Source organism: Artibeus jamaicensis, unplaced genomic scaffold (assembly GCF_021234435.1).
Source record: "Artibeus jamaicensis isolate MK-2021 breed Jamaican fruit bat unplaced genomic scaffold, CSHL_Jam_final scaffold_1019, whole genome shotgun sequence".
NCBI lineage: Eukaryota > Metazoa > Chordata > Mammalia > Chiroptera > Phyllostomidae > Artibeus > Artibeus jamaicensis.
Genome location: NW_026522025.1, coordinates 7,524,823 through 7,543,037, shown reverse-complemented (window position 1 = coordinate 7,543,037; position 18,215 = coordinate 7,524,823). Strand labels below are relative to the sequence as shown.

Here is an 18,215-nt window from a genome sequence, read left to right as displayed (position 1 = left end):
TTCCAACATCCGAATAATAGGGGTACCAGAAGGAGAAGAGGAAGGACAACAAGTGGAAAACTTATTTGAATAAATAATAAAGGAAAACTTCCCCAATCTGGCAAAGGAAATAGACTTCCAGGAAATCCAGGAAGTTCAGAGTCCCAAAGAAGTTGGGCCCAAGGAGGAACACACCAAGGCACATCATAATTACCTTAGCCAAGATTAAAGATAAGGATAGAATCCTAGAAGCAACAACAAAAAAGGAGGCAGTTACCTACAAAGGAATTCCCATAAGACTGTCAGGTGATTTCTCAAAAGAGACCTTACAGGCAAGAAGGGTCTGGAAAGAAGTATTCCAAGTCATGAAAAGCAAGGACCTACATTCAAGATTACTCTATCCAGCAAAGCTTTCATTTAGAATGGAAGAGCAGATAAAGTGCTTCTCAGAAAAGGTCAAGTTCAAGAAATTCATCATCACCAAGCCCTTATTATATGAAATGTTAAAGAGACTTATCTAAGAAAAAGAAGATAAAAAAAAACATGTATAGTAAAGTGACAGAAAACTCACAATTATTAACAACCACACCTAAAACAAAAACAAAAGCAAACTAAGCAAACAAGTAGAACAGGAACAGAACCACAGAAATGGAGGTCATATGAAGAGTTATCAACAAAAGAGTGGGAGGGGGAGGGGGGGAAAGGTACAGAGAATAAGTAGCATAGATGGTAGGTAGAAAATAGGAGGAGGATAAGAATAGTATGGGAAATGTAGAAGTTAAAGAACTTATAGGTATGACACATGGACATGAACTAAAGTGCAGGGATGTGGGTGGGAGGGGGTGTGCAGGGTGGAGGGGAGTGAAGGGGGGAATAGGACAACTGTAACAGTATAATCAATAAAATATATTTTTAAAAATACATATAGCATACAAAATATGTATTAATCAGCTGTTTATGCTATCAGTGAAGCTCCCAGTCAAGAGTAGGCTACTACTAGTTAAGTTTTCAGTGAGTCAAAAGTTATACGTAGATTTTTTACTTTGAGGGGATTTGGTGCCTCAACCCCCACATTGTTTAAGCATCAACTCTAGTAAAGATGGGAGAGATAATAAACAAATAATTAACTAAAATCTATTTCTGGGAGAACATGTTGGCCAGCACATCTGATAAGGGGTTAATATCCAAAATTTATAAAATACTTACAAAACTCAACACTAAAAATAAAAAAAATTAAAAAATGGGCAAGGACCTGAATAGACACCTCCCCAAAGAGAACATACAGATGGCCAGTAGACATATGAAAAGATGCTCCAAGTCACTAATGAACAGAGAAATGCAAATTAAATCCACAGTGAAATACCATCTCACAGCTGTCACAATATCTATCATCAATAAATCAATGAACAACCAGTGCTGGTGAGGATGTGGAGGAGGGAACCCCTTTGCACTGTTGGTGGGAATGCAGATTGGTGCAGCCCCTATGGAAAGCAGTATGGAAAGCAAAATGAAAAACGAATCTGCGTTTTGACCTAGTGATCCCACATCTGGGAATATATCCAAAGGAACCCAAAACACTAACTAAAAAGAACATAAGCCCCTCCATATTCATTGCAGCATTATTTACAGTTGTCAAGATATGGAAGAAGCCCAAGTGTCCATCAGATGAGTGGATAAAAAAACTATGGAGCATTTACACAGTGGAATACTACTTGACCATAGAAAAGAAAAATTTACCTTTTGAAACAGTATGGATGGACCTGGAGAACATTGTGCTAAGTGAAATAAGCTAGTCAGAGAAAGACAAACACCATATTAGTTTCACTCATATGTGGAATCTAATGAACAGACTGAACTAACAAGGAAAATAGAGACAGTCTTATAGATTGGAGATCAGATGACAGCTAGTGGCAGGGGGGTTAGGGTGTGAAGGGATTGAGCAAAAAGGAAAAAGAACTCATGGACACAGACAACAATGTGACTGCTGGGGGCAGGGAGAGGTGGGAATAAGGGGACTAAATGATAATGGGAAAAATAAAATAAAAATTAAATCAAACAAAAATCTATTTTTGTAGCACTAAGTACTATGAAGAAGAACAGTGATAGACAGGGCTATTGCGTATAGCTCCTTAGGCTGTACCCTGCCCAACTCCAACAAACACAATTTACCTGACTCTGATGAATGCCACTCTCTGGAGTTTTGCAAAGCAGTAGCCCTGGGGATGTGGGGTGAAATTTTATGTAGTGTAATCAGGGAAATCTTTCCAATAATGGAAGATCATGTTCGCAAAGATATGAAGGCAGTGAGGGAGCAAGCCATGTGATGTCTAAAAAAAAAGTGCTTTTCAATCAAGGAGAACAGCCAGTGTGAAAGCCCTAAAACAGGAAGCGTGCCTAGCATGTTGGAGCAACAAGTGGAGCCTGTGTAGACAGAGCATCAGAGCATGTTGAACAAGGGGACTGCAGCAGGAGATGAAGTCAGAGCAGTGGGCAGCAGCTGCATCAAGTCAGGGGCTTGCTGGCGACATGAAGCTCTTTAGCTTTTTTTTTTATACACAGGAAAATTAGAAACAATGACGTCAGAACACTCTCATTTTTTTAAAGAGTTAGCCTTGTTGCTTCACTGAGACTAGACTAAAGGGGATGGTAAATTGCAGGAAACCAGTGAGCACACTGTTGTGAGAATCAAGGTGAAAGACTATGGTTGTTCAGAATAGGGTCATAGCAAGAGAAATCACGAAAGTTGGAATCTGAATATATCTTGAAGGTAGAGCCCATAGGATATGCTGGTGGATGAGATGTGAGATTTGAAAAAAATGAAAAGAGGTCAAAGATTACTCCAGATATTTTAGCCTGATTGACTTGTAGAATGAAGTTGCCATTTTTTGACAGGGGAAGTTTTTAGGAAGATGGGTTTTTATTAGGGCTGAGCCCAAATCAAGACTTATTTCTTGGGCATTTAAACTTGAAGTTGACTATTAAATGAATGGAGAGTTGAGTCTGAAGTTAAAGTGATATATCAGGCTGTAGACATAAGACCAGAAATTATCATTATATAAAATGGCATTTATGGTCACAAAACTGGTAATAAATAACCTAAAGGGCAAGTGTAATTAGAGATGAAAAGAGGCCAGGGGGTGGGGCCTCTGGAACCCTAACATTTAGAAGCACAGATCATAGGGAAGGACCAGGAAAGTAGCCTGAAGAGGGAGTAGTAAGAGGAAGTACTAATCCAGAGGCCAAGTGATGAAAGTGTTTGAAGTGGGGGTTTTAAGGGTAGAACTGGGATTTATCCCAGCACAATACACTACTCTTCCATGGGGTCTCCCCCATGAAAATGTAAGACAGAGAAGACACCATGGTCTGTCTTGTTCCACTTTTACCCTGCTACGTGGTACAGGGCCTAACACCCAGTACATATTTGATGAATGAATGAACACACTGCATAGATCAGAAAACTGAGTCCCAAGAAGGCTGGCAATGACTTAATGAGAAGTAGGGTTAGAACTCAGATGTATTGTTTGCGCAAATCAGCCTGCATCTCTCTCATTTCTGTTGTCCAGCCAACAAGTATCCAAGCCAAGGCTTTTTCTCAGGAAGCTCATTGGCCATTTCCAACTTTGTGGACCCCACACATGGCCCCAACTTGTTCTATAAATCTAAACTAGTTGAGGGAAGAACAATAATGACTTATGTTATGCCTGCCTGCTTTGATATTCTATTTAATACCTTTTCTATTCATTCTGGTCACCTGCCTCCTTTTTGCCCTAAGCACACATTTAAAAGAAAAAGAAATATAATTTCTCCTCCTATGTCCTTTGCATGGGTTTCTACAGATGAATATGCTCTCCATAAAATTGATTTAATATACCTACCAGACTTTAAAGTGATTGCAGACTACCTTTAACTTCTGTTGCTTTGTTTTCCATCTAGCAACTTTCTCAGTGTAACAGGCAAGTATTTCTCTAACTCTCTTTACATTGAAGGCTAGCCCCTCTAGACTTCCCTAAGGACTCAGGAAGATCAAAAATGTTTCTATTTTCCACAGAAACTGTAGAGGAGGGTTTCCACATTATAAAATTAACCTATACTCAGTAAAGGACATTTGACACACACAGACACACACACACATTAAGGAAAACAGAAAGAAGAAACTCAGTTCTGCAACCAAAAGATAACAATTTTAAAAATAATTGTATTTTTTTGCAGGCTGTATTTCTGTACCTGAGTGATTCAGTATGCATGTGTGTGTGTGTTTAAGTGCACACATGCATATGTGAGTCATGCTTTTTTCACTTAAAACATCATACACATTTTAATACCATGTAGCATTCTCAGATACTGCTTTAATGGCTGTATACTGTTCTGTGATGAAAACGTCACTGTCTCTCTCACAGATTGGTATTTGTTTCCAATTGCCCTGTCATAAATAATGCTACTCTGAACATTTTTGTTCCTAATGTAGATTCTGTGCTTAAAGTGATTTTTAAATCATTCCCAAAAGTAAGATCATTCCCAAATTCCCAAAGTAGAATTATTTACTTAGTCAAAATTTACAGATATTTAAGGAAACTGATAAACATTCCTCATGTATTTGACAAAAATATTGCACCATTTTTAACTTCTACCAATAACAATGTATGCAAAAATCTATTTCTTTCCCTATCAAAACTGATTATTAAGTAGTTACCTCTTTTTATGTAAACTATGCTAATTTCATAAGTTATAAAAAGCCCCCAATTTTATTAATTTGCATTCATTTGATGGTTTCTAAACTTGAATATTTTATGTACCTGTTTATTGATTATATTAACTATTTTATTCATATCCTTTCCTCATTTATTTATTAGACTATCAAAATATTCTATCAGTTTGCTTAACTTTTTATAGCAAAAACATATTGGATTTATCAACTATTTCTATACAAATATGCTTTTTCCCATAGTATTGTTTGTGTTTTCATGTTGTTTATGACATGGATTTTAATGTAAATTTGAGAGGGTCAGTACCCTATAAATGAAAAAATAAATTATGGTAGAAATTTTAGGAAATACAAATATGGAAGAAAAAGAAAAATTACACACACAATAATTATTTATAACATTTGAGACATTTTTAAATCTTTTTCTTATATATTTAAGTACTTTTTACAAATGTAATCATATATCATACATTTTACTGCCCCATTTTTTTCACTTAGAATGTTAAAAATTTATTTTAATGGCATTAATGATTCTTCTTTACTATCCTTTTAATGGTTTTATAATGTGAACAGATAAAATTTATTTTCCAGGCCATTGTTGTTGAAACACTTTGTTTCTGATACTTCACTCTTATAAAGATACATAGACATCTTTACTGCTGAAACTTTGGATGTATTTGTAATTATTTAGAATGAATTTCTAAAGGCAGATGATGGATTTAACCAAATTTTAAGGCTTTTGTTGTATTGCCCATATTGTCCTTCAAATCTGTGTCTTATTTTATGGCATGAAATTTATTTTGGCTTAAAGTTATAAATATTTACATAGTACTGGAAATAATTTAAAAGAAACAATTCACTTTGCTTTGCATGTGTTGAAAAAGAAAGATAAATATATCTATAATATGCCAGGAGCCCAAATTTCCAGAGCAGATAGCTCACCATTTATAAGTCTTAGAGTTACTTGAATACATATGTGTGACTTTCTTCCTAATGTACTGTCTAAAGTTTAGTTTCAAAAATTTCAACTCTTTGCTTCGTCTGTATCAACTTGTCTCTGCTCCCACAAAGCTATATTTTTCAGGTCAACTACAGATGTGGAGGCAGTACCTCAGAGGCTAATAAGAGGTGTACTGCTTACAGGCATTAGGCCCTTGCTGACATACATTCTTTCCCTTCACCCCAGAGCAGCCTTGTTTATGAAAGAGGATGCTGAGTTTCAGAACTGATACCTACTTCACTGCAAAGGAGAGCACTTCTCACTACTCCATGTTGCTTCCTCATGGACTGTAAGACTTTAGCATGGATTTTGCTTCTATCCCTCCCTTATCAATGAGCACTTACATTTACATTTATATTAAAAATTGACCTTTGAGGACTGAACTCAAGTTCTTGTTGCAGCCTTTGATCTTGCTCTGCTCTTATGTATTTTAATTAGCCATTTAAGCATAGTACATAGCACCCCAACAAAGAAAAATTTATATTAATGAGGTTGAATCACAAGAATACTTTAAAATAATATAAATTAACCCAGCAGTGGTTGTTCATATAGCCCAAGATATGTCTTCATATGCCTTTCATTCAACATCGAACAATGGATTATGGGTTTTAAATCCATATGATAGAAAAGATTGGGAGAGAAAGATATTTAATTCTCACTACCATAGATAATTTAAAATATGTAATCAACAAAGCATGGCATTGTACAGATAATAAGTCTAAAACATGTGAGTCATAAATGTTCAGGTTACTGATGTTTAGTAGAAGTTGATTATCTGAGGTCTAAAGTTCTTTGAATCCCACCTGTACCTCTTTCTCATGTATGACTTTGAACATATCTCTTTTTGTCTCTGAGGATCTGCTTATATACCTTTAAATATAATGACATATATATTTTTCAGGTTCTTAGGATGCTTGAATTCAATATCAATATGGTGGTTCAAATTGCAAAGTGATGCTAAACTATAGGCAGTGGAAAAACAAAGAATTTGGAATTTCAATATAATGGTCAGGAATGAATATCAAATGATTTTCCTCCAGCCTTGCATTTGCCAGGGAGTATTTAAATACATACCATGTCTTTGACCCCTGAGCACAACCCTTCTGAACTCGTCTCTGCATGGTGACTGCACTGTTCCCTCTACCCTTTAAACTGTGCTAGTCTCCTTCCCATCTAACAGCCCATAAACTACTGCTCAAGAGTCACTCATACTTGTGAAGTCATCTCTCTCTCTGTCCCAGTCCTACCACATGACTTTCTATGTTCCTCCCGTTCTGCTTCCATAACACAGTACTTCATACATGATTCTAAACAGTGGCTGTCTCATTGACCTACATGTTTGTATATCAAATGGATGAGCAATGCAACAATTTCTAAACAAAGCCTTTTTAGCTAATAAATTTGTTTCAATTTAACACAAAAACCTGGAGGAGGGTAAAATGCTTTAATTAAAGAAAATAGGACTTCCGCCAAGATGGAGGTGTAGGTGGAAACACTTTGCGTCCTCGCACAACCAAATCTAAAAACGACGAAGTTTTAACAACAATAAACGCAACCAAACCACACAGAAAATCGACAATATGGAGTCCGAAAATAACAAACCGCTCAGCTAACCCGGTGAGAGGGGCGAAGCCAGCAGCGGAGCAGGTTGGGCAAAAATGATCCCCCAACCTGGGCGGTGCACAGGCAGCCAAGGGGGCTGATCCCAGGTGCGGGGTAGCTATGGGCAGACCCAGGGAAGATGCGGTGCAGCTGGCTGTCTGCTGTCGTGTATTTCCATGCAGATAAACCAGTGAAGAGGCGAGCATTGAGACCGTGCAGCACAGGGCAGCGGGCTTGCACATTTGTGCTCAGATAAACAGGCAGGGGTGAGCAGTGAGGCGGACTGGGCTTGCAGACAGGACCGCCATTGCTCCCTCTCTGACCTCACCCCCATGTACAGCATCACAACCCAGCAACCTGGGTGGCCCCACCCTGGTAAACAACTAAGGCTTCGTTCCTCATACATAACAGGCACAAACAGATAAAAACATGGCTCAAGAACAACTCAGAGCCCCAGAGCCAATAAATCTAAGCAATGAAGAAATAGCCAAACTTTCAGATGCACAGTTCAAAACACTGGTCATCAGGATCCTCACAGAACTGGTTGATTTTAGTCACAAATTAGAGGAACATATGAAGACTAAACTAATTGAAATGAATGGTAATTCACAGGAAACCAATAGTAATGGAAAGAAAACTGGGACTCAAATCAAGGGAGTAGACCAGAATAAAGGCAAAAATGACTAAACAAAAATATGAAGTATCAAGAATTCAAAAAAATGAGGAGAGGCTTAGGAACCTCCAGGACATCTTTAAACACTCTAACATCCGAATTATAGGGCTACCAGAAGGGAAGAGGAATGGTCACGAGTGGAAACTTTATTTGACCAAATAATAAAGGAGAACTTCCCCATTCTGGCAAAGGCAATAGACTTCCAGGAAATCCAGGAAGCTCAGAGAGTCCCAAAGAAGTTGGACCCAAGAAGGAACACACCAAGGCACATCATAATTATATTAGCCAAGATTCAAATGAAGGAGAGAATCCTAGAAGCAGCAAGAGATGAAGGGACTGTCACCTACAAAGAAGTTCCCATCACACTGACAGTGGATTTCTCAAAAGAGACCTTACAGGCAAGAAGGGCTGGAAAGAACCATTCCAAGTCATGAAAACCGAAGACCTACAGCCAAGATTGCTCTATCCAGCAAAGCTTTCCTTTAGAATGGAAGGACAGATCAAGTACTTCTCAGATAAGATCAAATTCAAGGAGTTCATCACCAAGCCCTTATTACATGAAATGTTAAAGGGACCTAAGAAAAAGAATATAAAAAAGATGAACAGTGAAAGGATAGCAAACTCACAGTTATCAACAACCACACCTAAAACAAAAGCAAACTAAGAGGACAGCTAGATCGGGAGTGAATCATAGAAATGAAGATCACGTGGAGGGTTAGCAACAGGGGAGTGGGAGAAGGAGAAGGATGGAGAAGGTACAGAAAATAAGTAGCATAGACAGTAGATAGAAAATAGATAGGGGGGAAGGTAAGAATAGTAGGGGAAATATAGAAGCTAAAGAACTTGAGACGTGTTCATGAACTAAAGGGGGGATGGTGGGGGAGGGGTGTGCAGGGTGGAGGGTATTGGAGGGGGGAATAGAACAAATGTAATGGCATAATCAATAAAAAAACAATAAAAAATTTAAAAAATAATTAAACAAGCAAACAAAAAACTGAAAAGCCAAGTGTCTCTTTGACTCCCTAGTCAAGAGACTAAATCTTCTCCAAACTTCAGATTATTTAATTTTTCCAGTCACCCTGAAGTCCCATTGCTCCTTCCATTCCTGAGGCTGTAACTCACCAGGACCTTTTCTTCTGTTAGGACTCTCCACCAGAAGCTCACTGCACTGCGTCCTAGTGAATTAGGGACCAAGCAGGGGCTGCACAAAAGGGATGTTAGGACCCTTCAGATGAAATCATTACTGCGAAGTTGCACCATTTTCTATTTGGGGATAATTCTAGAGAAAGTTTCACTATGTATAGAGTGAAAAGTAGATGGTCAGAAAAGTCGATGCAAGATAGAGATTATCCTCATTTTATACTTAAGGAAACCAAAGCTCTGTGGAGTTCAATACTGTGGCCAAGGTTACATAGGGAAGGTCAACACCTGACTACAGCTCCATCTGGATCCAAATCTCATACCCTTTCCATTGCACCACAGAGCCTACCTCTGCGTAGGCTTTCTTTGACCCATAAAGACTCGATTTCCCCTTCTAGAAGGCACCTTTAGACAGTCTTCTTTACCCACACCTGATTTGTGTTCAGGATATCCAAGGCCAGTAGTCTCAACATGAAAAACGATTTCTTTCCAAGTTTCTTATTCTATGATAAGTAACCATTCTTTCTTACTATTTATTTTCTTTAATTGAGTTTTGGTTTGTATTTTAGCTTTTCAGAGTGTCAGAGCATTGCCAATTGACTTCTCCCAGGAAGCCAATGTAGCCATAGATTTGCACATAGAAAATTTACTGGAAAATTAAGGAATCAGGATTGGTCACAAGGGAGAGGTAAACAGTGATACAGTCACAACAAAGGCCTCAGGCCCTTCCATGGGAGGCTTGGGATCTGGGGTATCCCTATAGAATGGTGTGGATTTGAAGCAAGGAGGATCCCCTCAATGACAGTCACTGGATGCAGGCTGACCCCAGAAGAGAAAGTGACCTTCGGCCATGGGCAGCAGGGAAATCAAGAACTCAATTCCAAGTTTTCAGAGGTCCACACTCCCAGGTTCTGGGAAGTGAGTGCTTCAGTCCTAAAGGGGGAACCTGTATACACATCATGTCCCTGATGCCTGGGAGGAGTCATGTAGCTGGGCTGTCCCATCTCTACTGCACTATTTCTTTCACCATTTGTACTTGTGTGCATGACCTACATAAGGGTCAGCACAAGGGGCCTCCACTCAAAGACCCGAGAGCTGCCTGGAGCCCCAAGAAGATACTGGAGGATCAAACGCAGTTTGGTGGGAAAGCCTTTGCCTGGGGAATAGGAAACCCAGTTTTGTTGTTTTCTACATGGATTTCGCCACCTTCTATTTGTTCTCTGAGCTGATGTTTTGGGGGGTTGCTATGTGAATATTTTTACCATAGTTTTTGGTATATAATGAGTCCTCAATGATACAGGTTCTGTCCTCTTTTCTTCCCTTCATTTATAAAGTGAGTGTTGGATTCGATGTTATCTAAGATGACTCTGAGTTTTTAATTCCATATTAGAATATTATAGTGGATTTTCAGATTTCATTGATATTCATTATGCATTATTTATTGACTAATTTCATAATAACCCAGTCTTGTTTTCATTTAATTTCCAGAATAATGAAATTTCATAATTGGAACAAACCTCAGAAATAGTCCAATCCCCTTATTTCACTCATGAGTAAAGGAGCTCATTGGTGGGCTTAGGGGAGGAAATTGACTTATTCAAGGTCACAGTGCAAGTGATGACAGAAGAGAGAACACCATCTGTGCCTTCTGACCCATCCCAAAGCTCACCACCTACCCCTTCCCCAATTCCCTAGCTGCTGCTGGTACATTCCAGACTGCAAAACAGCACAATTTGCCTTTCCTGTGTTAATATTATTCTAGCATGTAATTTCTGTGTTTAAGGCAATGACCTGAGAAATACTTTTATTTCCAGCGATGCACTTATTTTGCAGGGTTTATTAATTTTATTTATGTATTTGATCTCTCAGATGAAATAATAAACTAATTAGTGGGACAATTTACTGGTGTGCTCTACCAAGGGTGTTTTACAACCTACATGCAAGCTTGTCTAACTGTAGTGTCAGCGGATCTGCTTTCTGCCCTGCTGGCCTTAATTTCAGCCATCAGACACACATGGCTGGCAGCCCTGCACTGGGTTCTCATGCCTCTGGGGGGCATCCACAGATGTCAAATCATAGGGCAAAGGAACTCTACCCAGGAGCCTCCCAGAATTCATTCAAGACACAGGCTGCTTCATTAGACTTAAAAGGGTGGGCACGGAACTCCCTGAGAATAGAACTGAGCCAGTGCACTACCTGAATTCCCAGAATGAGAATTCCCAGAGAATGAGGAAAGCTAAGCGCTCAAAGTCATAGCTGAGGAGGCCCACAGTCTATCAAGATCAAGAGCAAAGCAAGGAGCAGTACAGGGCAATTGATATAAAGACAGTAGACAAGGAACATTGCAAAATTCAGGAACAAAGGTGGGAGAGATGCTGGAAGACCCAGAGACATTGGAATAAATAGGGCAATAGTGCCAAAGTTGGTTTTTTTTTTAAGCTGGCTTTGAAGTGAAGTACATGGACTTCCCTACAAGGTAGCCCCTGTGTTCTCATAACAGCCAGTACTTTGTCTTAGGATGAATCATAGTCTGTTGTCACTGTTTGCTTTGCTATACCTATTTGACTGTGAGTGCCATTGTGTAAGAGGGAGCAAACATTAGATGAATGAAAGAATGGATAGTTGGATGGATACATGGATGGATGGATGAAGGATGATAAATGAATAAATGAGTCAGTCTGTCATAGGTACTGGAGGTCTAAAACCTATGAACTATATTATTTTCATCTGTCACCTCTGATGTAATAAATCCCAGAGATAACATTTTCCAATTATCTACATTTTTTGTAGAATTACTTCATATAGCGCAGAAGTATCCAACATAAAAGTATTTAACCTCTCTTGACTAAATCTTTATTCTTATTAATACACTCCACACACACCAACATATTCATTTGGGGAAGAGGTCAATGGTCACAGAGCCCTAACCTAGGTGGTACCTCTGCTGGCCCCCTCGTTGCCTTGGGGTATGGATGCTGTCACTGCACTGACTGCTGCTAAACTGGCTCTGTGGTTTCGGTCCAGCATGAGGGCTCTTGTCAGAACAAGTGCCCAAACCCTTAGGCAGACACTGACAGGGCCAGTGGCAGAGGGGAGTGCCAGCAGACCCCTGCAGGGGGAGCTGCACAAGCTCAGGAGGATCCTCATACTCTGCAGTGGAGAACTTCTCAGCAACTGACTCTGCTGGGGGTGGTTTTGCTCACACCTCTGTTGGGATTGGATATGTGCAAATTAGCAGCCCCTAATGTGCTGATCCTGGATATGATCAGTATACATACTGACTCTACTGTCCCCATCCAACTGGCCACAGATTTGGGGGGACATACAAATGCAGTAGCCCTGACACGTTGCCACTGTTTACATGTGGCAGATCCCACTGGGGTACAGACAACCCTCAACTGTTGCCGATAACCAAGTGGTGGTGCTGGAATTAGAACTCCTGGTCCCGATTCATATACTTACCTTCATTCTGCTCCTCTTTTTTTCCACTACATGTTTCTTTGTGCCATGTATCTCCATCTGACACACTTTGTATTTGATCACTTACTTGTGTCTGTCTCCATCTCCTGGAATGTAAGTTTTAAGAGGGCAGGACTATCTGCATAGTTTGTTATTAAATCCCCAGTGACTGACTAGTGTCTGGAGTGTTAGGGTATCAACAAATATTTATGAATAATAATGATGAATGGATTGATGGATGGATTGACCCTATCAATTGTAAGGATAAAATTATAGTAATAAAGGCAGTATGGGTATTTGCAAAAGGAAATAAATTACTCTGAAAAACTAGATGAATGAGATAAAATCTAGAACCCTAAAATAGACTATTCTGACTAGAAACTTTGTTTATAGTAGATATGCTATCACAAATCAATATAGAAATCACAGACTAAGATAAATAGTACCTGGAAAATGCATAGCTATAAGAAAATTTACTGAATCCTGACCTCACATACTATAAAGAATATCAATTCCAGTGGATTTAAGTGGATTAAAACTTCTCTGCTGCTGGCTTTTCTATGGCTCATAGGGCCACTTGACACACTAGGTACTTTGTGTGTGTGGTTTTTTTAATATACACTGTCTCTCCTCTATAAAAACTCAATGAAAAAATGGGTATATGAGGTCTGTCCAGAAAGTGTCCAGCCAAGTAATATGAAAAATAGAGATGTTTATTGAAGAAGATACAAGCTACAAGAAATATTGCACACAGGACAATGACACCTCAGTCCCCTTCAAAGGAGGCACCTTGGAACCTCGCAATATTCTCCCAGTTGCTATCAGCTGTCCCATTGTATTTTCCTGAATCTCATCAACAGTATAAAATCTCTTCCCTTTCAAAGGTGACTTTAGTTTTGGGAAAAGCAGAAGTCACAAGGCACCAAATTTTGGCTGAAGGGGGGCTGAGTCACCAGGTGATTTGATGTTTTGCCAAAAAACTGCACGAGATGTGATGCGTGAGTGGATGCATTGTTGTGATGAAGCTGTCAATCACCGGTTGCTCATAGCTGTGGCCTTCTGAATCATCTGAATAGTTTCCATGGAGGATGTTCAAACTTCAAGCAAAATTTGGTTGAGATTAGTTGCTCTGTTTGTTCAGTCATTTTGAATGCGATGGCCACACAGTATACATGCTTGCTCAACAGCTAGTACAGTGAAGTCATCCTTGTTCACACATGGGCATTCCAGTCCACTCTCCTTGGCTGTCAGGTTACATCAAACTGTTCTCGTTGTATTAACAATGGCTGGACTTTTTCCTGACAGGCCTCATACAAAAAAGCAAACTGCTGAAGAAGAAACTAAAAATCATAAAATAAAAATATTAAAAATGTTTTAAATTTCACTAGTAATTAGAGAAGAGTGTGTTAAAATATAAGATACTTAATATCTATCAGATTGGAAAAAATTAAAAGTTCGACAACACCAAATGCTGGTAATGAGGTAGACTAATGCGGATTATATGATTTGCTAGTGCCACCTTGTAGAGCAATTTATAACATCTAATAACTTTTAAGATGCATATACTTTATGCTGTGGTCCAACAAGTCCATAGAGAAATCTCACACATATGTGCCTGAGGGGAATAACAATGTCCATTGCATCCTTATTTGTATTAGCACAATATGAAAATAGCTCAAATGTCCATCAGTATGGATAATTAAGTCGTAATATCAACATATGATAAAATACTATCTAAATGCTAAGATGAAAGAATTAAAGCTAATTCTGTGAAACTGGCAAAGACTTTAAAGTGTCTTTATCAAAATAAGCAGGGTTCAGATGGATACCTGTAATGGGATACCATTTAAACTAAGGTGTTTTTTTTTCTTTTTTTTAAATGTTTTATTTAATTATTGTTCAAGTACAGTTTTCTGTCTTTTACTCCCATCCCAGCCCACCCCCTAAACGAAGTTTTCAATGTGCAAAACAGTCCTAATATATTAGCTATAGAAGCAAACATGTATTAGAGGCAGAAAAACATGCATGAAACTTTAGGAGAGTAGTTATCTTAGAGGAATTAGGAAGAAATTCATAGGAGATTTGCTTTTATTCACAATTTTTTGAAGGAAAATTCTGCAGCAAGTATGGCAGATGATAATATGTGACCAGGCTGGGTGCCAGCCAGTACATGGGCTTTTGTTATAATTACATCTATACCCAACTTCATGCTTGAAATATTTAATAAGAAAAGAAATAGGAGACTGTTTAAGTGTGACTACAAGGGAATAGGTTCAAGCCATAGCATATCAGATAATAGTATGTGTGAAATTGTAAACTGGATTTTGTTGCGAGTCAAAGACTGGGTGCAATTTCAGATGGAGTGCCTTCTTTTCATAATAATTCATAAGATTTGGATTTGACACCAGACATTCTAGGTTTGCATCTTGATTCAGATAGTCAATATTTTAAAACTGGGCATCAGTTTCCCTGTTTTTGAAGGATTTGTGATTAAAGACAAAATAGAGAATAGAGAAACAACAGAAAATCGACAAAACCAAGAGTTGGTTCTTCAAAACAATCAACAACATTTACAAACATTTAGTTAGATTGATTGAAAAACAGAGAGAAGAGATTCAAATAAGCAAAATCAGAAATGAAAGGGAGGATATTACTATTGACATTACAGAAAAAATAATTACATAAAGTAAAAAAAAAACAGTACCTTCTCATAACAAATTCAGGAGGAAAAAATGAGATGTTTGTGCAGTGCTTGGCATACATCATGGCACATGCTGAAAAGGAAGACTTGTGTATGTGTAAGAACTCTGGGTGTGGATGTAAACAAACATGAGCTTGAAGCCTAGTTTGGATGCCATGCTTTCTCTAACTTTTTTTTTCTTTTTTACAATAACCATACCAGATTGGTGTTACTTTTATGCCATTTTATACATAAAAAACTGAGCCTCAGAAAAGTAAAATAACTTGCCCACGATTACCCAGCTCTTAAAAGGCACAAATGGAATTCAAATCAGGTCTATCTCCAGAGGAATATAACTGTAAATTATCATGGCTATATTTCCCTGGTTTTATTAATAAACTAAATTGAATTTTTATAAAACATTACAATAATCTATCCTGTAGCTTTTTTTCCTTTGAGCAGGGAGTCAACCAGCCATTGCTGATTAAAAGTAATAACAAGTATCTACTACTTAGTTTATGTATATGTACAATTGCAAACACGTAAAATGACTGAGTTGCTGTAATGGGATATTGTTACTAGATAAATATTTCTGCCTTAAACAGATTCTTGGTTTTGGAATACACTGGAAGATCAGTAGGCTGTGATATTCCATTATGTTGTGTGTGTTTTTTTTTTAACCATAGGCTTTTTCTAGGTTCCACTGCCTTTCCTGAAAAATTACTCTCTCTCTGCTTATCATCCACTATCTTCTGTGAATCCAAATGGAACTTAACTTTTATTGTCACTGATTAGTCTGAATGAACAGCTTTCTTAATGTAATTTTTGTCATGTCAGTTTCATTTATTAAATCTTTTATTCACTCAACTCATTCCTTTTTTTATGCAGCAAATATCGAGTGACAACTATGAGCTCATCTCTGAGCTAGGCTCACAGAACCAAGGGTTAGACAGGGTGTAATAACTTCCTCAGTGGAGCTCAGAACTAGAGGGGGACAGAGATGGGGATGGACAATTTCAACATGGCATTACCTTCAGAGTGGAGTTATTGCTGGGGCATGGAACGTGGTGTCCCCAGTGAGTGTAGGGACAGAAGGACAGAAAGGATAAGGTTGCAGCTGACACTCCCATTTGTATGTGTGTTTTCTGTCTAGAAAAATAATGCATGATGTTTGTAAAGAATTTGGAAAGCATAAAGAAACAAGAGAAAAATAGCCCACGATCACACTATAAAGAAGCAACTGCTATTAACCAGCGGCATATTTTTAAAACCAACTTTTACATGGATGAGCTCAAACTTTACAATTTTGTTATATATATTTTCCCATATCTTGAAAAAAATCAATTATTTTTATATATGCATAAGATTACCCTATAAAGAAATACTAACATTCATTTTATTGTTCTTATATTGGTTGTTTTCCTCTTACAAATTACATGGTAATGACTGTTTCTGTGACTAAATATCAGCCTGAAATTGTCATTTCTTCCTCCAAAAGGAACCCTGAAGGTGACTTACAGATTAGATGGTATGATCACTCTTACAGCTATCGCCATTTCTTCCAGTGCCCTCTTCTTTATAGATCTCGAGGCAGGGGCTCAATCCTTTAAGGCAGTCAGACAAATTAAAATATGGGAACGTTCTTTCAAAATTCTTACATGCTTCTGTGTGTATCAGGGTGCACACACCTCTCAGGAAGAATCACCCATAGACACAGATACGCACATATCCCCACTCCCTCTTACCTAATAGGCATTCTGCCCCATTTCTTGCCAATTACTTCCAAGGGGCGATATTTGTTAATTTTTTTGTTGGTGGTGGTGGTGATTTTGTTTCATCCATCTCTGTATTTCCAGGACCTGGTGTATGGTAGGAACTTAGTAAATGTTTCTTGAGTGAAAGAGACAGGAGAAAAATATAACCGTTTAATCGTTAATGTTTACTTTTTGTTTAATACTATATTTTGTTTTTTTTTTTTCAGCCTTCTGCAAGATATGGTGGTAAATCTTGGCCCCAGGTCTTCATGATTGACGGGTTCTTTTGCACAACTCAGAGGTAAAGCTAGCTGTCTTGCTGGTGTGAGGAAAACCTTTCTCTCTGGGAAATTTACTCTCGAATGTCTCTGGGTCCTCTTGAAGTGATGGCTCTCATGCTTTGTGTTCCTCCCTAAAACACCCTGGGGGGTGTTTGGGAGCCTTTGGGAGCTGGGGCTTAGAGTGCCTTTTCTCTGGTCTATTATGTGTTTGTGGTTAAAGAAAGAGAATATTGATTCTCTTTCTTCTCTGTAAGTACCTGGTAAATGTCATTCGGAGCCTTACATTTTCCTGCCTGGATTTCAGCCTTACCTATTAGGTAGTCTCAGATTGGTTGGATTTTAAACCCAACTATGTTAGCATCCTTCCTTCAAATGCCCCTGTTTCAGTATGTTTACCAGAAAAAACCATCCTCAGTTGTGGAAACTGAAGTCAAACCATATGTAAGATAAATGTTTACATAGGAAACAGACTTGGAGATTTATGAGCTTAAGAAGCAGGTGCTAATATTTCGAGGTCTTCCGCTTTTAAATAATGGCAACACTGAATTATTTGCTTCATGTGGGGATCCAGGAAGGTACAATTGAAAACGCCTCTTCTTTTGAGAAATTAAAAGCGCTCGCTCCAATATCTATTCCTTGCTCACCAGGGATAACGCTGAATGAATCACAGACTGGTGGATGGATGCCCCTTCCAACACTCTTCATTAGCAGTACTGCCCATTAGGATGAACAGAGTGTGTTTCCCTGCTGCAGATTACCCCACACCCCCTTAAATGAACTAGAAATCTTATTCTCCACAAGGTAATATTTATCTCTCCCCCAGCCAGACAAGCATAGAAAATTAAACAATGGTCCGTTAAAAAGCCCAGCTAATGTATTTATCATTTCCAGTTTATGTGAGTTTGCAAGGCAAATATGAGTGGTAGCTATTTGTTATGGGACCTT

At 38.4% G+C, this 18,215-nt stretch overlaps 1 protein-coding gene across 3 annotated transcripts in view; it reads left to right on the top strand.

The window, feature by feature from the left end:
• Positions 1–18,215, top strand: part of DAB1 (DAB adaptor protein 1) — a 1,235,135-nt gene that overhangs the window by 636,038 nt on the left and 580,882 nt on the right. For all 3 annotated transcript variants that reach the window (XM_037148509.2, XM_053655463.1, XM_053655462.1), the window contains one exon: positions 17,217–17,290. The gene's annotated coding sequence lies outside the window, so the exon portion shown is untranslated. The remainder of the gene's footprint in view (positions 1–17,216; positions 17,291–18,215) is intronic.